The sequence below is a fragment of the Syzygium oleosum genome, unplaced genomic scaffold (assembly GCF_021117445.2).
Source record: "Syzygium oleosum isolate NSW1041296 unplaced genomic scaffold, Sole_v2.1 Sole_v2.26, whole genome shotgun sequence".
Lineage (NCBI taxonomy): Eukaryota > Viridiplantae > Streptophyta > Magnoliopsida > Myrtales > Myrtaceae > Syzygium > Syzygium oleosum.
The window spans coordinates 171,055-175,036 of NW_026607510.1; the positions used below are offsets into that span (position 1 = coordinate 171,055).

Below are 3,982 nucleotides of genomic sequence, written 5' to 3' on the forward strand. Positions count from 1 at the left end.
GCATTACGAACATTGTGGAGAAACATGATTGATGTGGATGTCATTGTTACAAACAGACTCGATTGACGCTTTCTCAAATAACAATAGAGCTCTGATACCAAGTCAAGAATGTGATAAAAAAATTAAGAGCAAAAAATATATATATATATCATTGTCAAATGAAGAGTACACAAACCTATTTATCGGTTTTATAGGATGACTATCTAAAAGGGAAAATATCAATTACAATCAATTAAAGGAAATATAGGGAATCTTCTAAATATTTCTCTAATAGAATGCATGCCCTCTATTCACTTATCATTCGGATGTAACCCTTTAGGAGTAATTCATCTAATTGGTTAGATCAAATTGGTTAGGTCTAAATAAGAATATCTCTTTTATAAGATCTCCTATAGATATCCTTATATAGATACATTGACTTTACATTTCATACATCCACCCGATTCCGATCTATTTGAAAATTGCTATAATTTATTTACCCATATATTTACTCATACACAAGAGCTACGTGCGGAGGAAACCGCCACATTCAACTAAATAGATATCTGCGTTATCTATATCTAAGTCTTGAAAAAAGAAAAGATAAGATTTGCACCTATCGAATCTAAAAAAGCTTATTTGGGATGAGAACATTTTAAGAGATTATCTAATATCTTGAGTTTATAATAGATCTTCTTATCTAATTTGAATTTGTAAATCTAATCTCTCTTAGAATTGGACGTGTAGCAAATCGTCCAATCTCTTTTGAATTTGAACTTGTGGCAATCATCCAATTCGTCTCTACTTTCGTTGCAAAATGGTAAATTTCATTGCACAAATTAGCGACAGAAAATAAATCCGTCGCAAAATTCGTTGCAAATTTACGACGAAAAATTAGTCGTCGCTAATTTGCGACGGAATTAGTGATGAAACTTTTCCATCGCAAATTTATGACGAATTTTGCGACGGATTTATTTTCCGTCGCAAATTAGCGACGGAATTTGCGACGAATTTTGCGACGGATTTATTTTCCGTCGCAAATTTGCGACGGAATTTGCGACAGATTTATTTTCCGTCGCTAATTTGCGACGGAAAATAAATCCGTCGCAAAATTCGTCGCAAATTTGCGACGGAAAATTTTCGTCGCTAATTTGCGACGGAATTAGAAATCTGTCGCAAAGTTTGTCGCAAATTAGCGACGAAAAATTTCTGTCGCAAATTTCCGTCGCAAAATTCATGTTTTTTTGTAGTGATTAAAATGTAAATTCCCCGTGAAGAGTTTCCTGTCCGTGGTTCCATATGCTCTGGCAGTACCTGAAGCACCAGTGGCGGTAGACTGAACAAGATTCTTCTCAGCCTCCGAAGGTTTTAACCATCACAAGTTTCCCAAGAAGTAGCTGTCCAGAGAGCACTGTTGCCATTGGTACTGACATTGCATCATAAAATTCAATGTACCTGCAGCATCACGAGGCTCCTCTAAGTTGGTCAGGACATGTATGCCACCAGAAATTGTGATCAAAACTTACAAAGCATAGCAAATTGAAGCAGGGAAACAAAAGCTCTCGTGAAGTGAGCTCAAGCTGAGGTTCGTTTGATGAATCTGACACCTCATATGAAAAGAAAAAGTTAGCTCATTGCAATGAAGATATAAGAAAGCAATGATGAAAGGTAATTACAGAAGAGAAAAAGAACAAAAATGACAGAATACCAGGCTATAATATAGCCGTGCCTTATGTTAATTTCACAGTATCTCGTCCCAGCACCAATATCTCAAAAGAGTATGAAACTGAAAGAAGTGAATTAAATTGTCAAAACTACCACCTATAGGCAATTCAATTATATTAACCACCTGTAGTTATTCTGATCGGATCAGATCGGCCATAGACTACAAAGCATCCACGCAAGAAAATGCGAATACCTGGTTTATCCCTACATGAAACAACCGTCACTCACTAAGTACTGGGTGCAAAATTCAATCCAAGAATTTGATAGCTTCCACAGGTGTTTCGCTGCTCTGTGTAACAAGAAGTAGACATGGCGAAAATAAAAGGAACTCAGGGTCATGTCATCTACCTTGGCAACGCAGCATGAATTGATAAAACATGAGCGCAAGGTATTCCCATCATCCCTCATCATTATCGCATTGCTAGTGAGTTTAAGAATACAGTTAAACTTGATCCTTCGAATAAGATATGCTTAAGATACTCTACAGGCATGTAAATGTCATAAAGCTGTTTTTATGGCGAAGCACATACCCAACACCTTTTGAACGTCTCGAAATCCTGTCCATTATCAACCTGACGTCCTTTTGATGCTGATAAGAGCAATAGTCCAACAAGGCGCAGATGAATGAAAAATGATCAGGTCCCTCATTCCATTACTTATGCATGGTACCAAAAGATGCCTATGTAGGTCCTACCATTAGTAATTACTAAAATTTGGTCCAAAACCTTACAGCATTTGCATATAATTTGAAACATAGATTCCTTTGTAAATGTGCTATTTTCAGGGCTCTTTTGATCAATGATTTCGCCTCTCGTCGACGCATAATCTATGTTGAGTGAGGGTTAATGGATATGGTTGGTGAAAAAAAGGAAGTAACGATGTCTGGAAGGATTGCTATTTTCATTTTTTTTGAATTTGCCAAATTTGCGAAATTAACATTTTAACTCAACATGCTTTGATTATCACAGAGATCTTTTATTTTCACTTTAAGTTGAAAGCGTTGTGTGGGGGTCTATTTCAAGTTACAAAAAAACGATTCTGTTTTTTTAGTGATTTGGGTTAAGATCACCAAAGAACTTAAATTATTTCCACTGTAATAATAATAGCCTGAAATTTTTATTGTGTCACAAAAAATCCTAAACTATGTTTAATGTAACACCAATACCTCAAATTTCTCTTCTTCTTTTTTATCATCAATACGACAAATTTGCATTGGTCTTTTTCAGATGTGGACACTAATTGGTTAAGTCCGAAACCACAACTACTATTAAAGTACTGTTTTGCATATAGAGGTTATTTCAAGTGTAGGGTTTTTTTTAGGGTATTTGGATTTTGGTGTTAATTAGAGGTTAAGAGATTAATCAAGGTGTATTTACTAATTATGAATTACTTATGATATTGACATTATTTAAGAGTTTCGTTGAGGGCCATTCGGTGTTCAGAATTATTAAGGGTTTAAGGATCATAATCGAGATTATTCAAGCTCATTTTGAAATTAGTCGGGGTATCTTCCAAGTTTGGAGGTCAATTCAAAAGTGGGGATTTTCATAAGTTAATTATCTTCTACCGCTTCGAGGTTATATTCTTATTTTTATTTTTTGAAGTTCAGGATTTTATTTGGTCCTCTTAGGAGTTATTATTATTTTTATTAAGGGGGTATTTTCTATTTAGGGAATATATGAAAAATATACGGATTTTAGGGATGATTTCCGTGCCCGGCATGCATGGCGGGTAGGGGTGTCAACGGTTCGGTTCGGTTCGGATTTTTAGGAAAATCGAACCGAACCGAACCGTTTGGAGGTGTGCTTTGATCCGAACCGAAAGGCACACGAACCGGATATGATCCGAACCAAAAATGCTGTTCGGATCGGTTCGGATCAGTTCGGTTTTCGATTTTCCTCTTTTTTTCCTTTTTTGCGCTTCTTCCCTTCGCACCCTCCCCTCCTTGACCCAGACCGGCGACATGGCCACGCCGAGCTCGCCGTCGTCCTCGATGAAGCCGCAAGCTTCCCCGAGTACAAGGACAAAGACGATTCTTCACCAGACGATTCTGGAGGCCTTCGAGATCTCGGCCATGCTGGATGACCTCAAGCTCCACGGCGGCGGCGTGGAGCTCGAGGCTCGAGATCAGGAGGGCTCGAGCTCCGTCGCGGTATCCTTCTCGTTTAGTGACGATCCACCAAAATGAGATCGAAGAAGGAAAGGGGAAGGATGAGACATTGGCCTTTGAGCCAGACGATTGAATCTGGGAGAGATGGAAATGGAGTTTTGCGAAGAT

At 37.7% G+C, this 3,982-nt stretch overlaps 1 long non-coding RNA gene across 1 annotated transcript; it reads right to left on the reverse strand.

Moving 5' to 3' along the window:
* Window positions 1–1,795: 1,795 nt before the first annotated feature.
* LOC130135032 (uncharacterized) lies at window positions 1,796–2,288 on the reverse strand. Its single transcript, XR_008814527.1, has 3 exons — window positions 2,235–2,288; window positions 2,053–2,125; window positions 1,796–1,908 (listed from the first exon to the last, which is right to left on the reverse strand). It is a non-coding gene; the product is annotated as an uncharacterized LOC130135032 (long non-coding RNA).
* Between the last annotated feature and the right edge of the window lie 1,694 nt (window positions 2,289–3,982).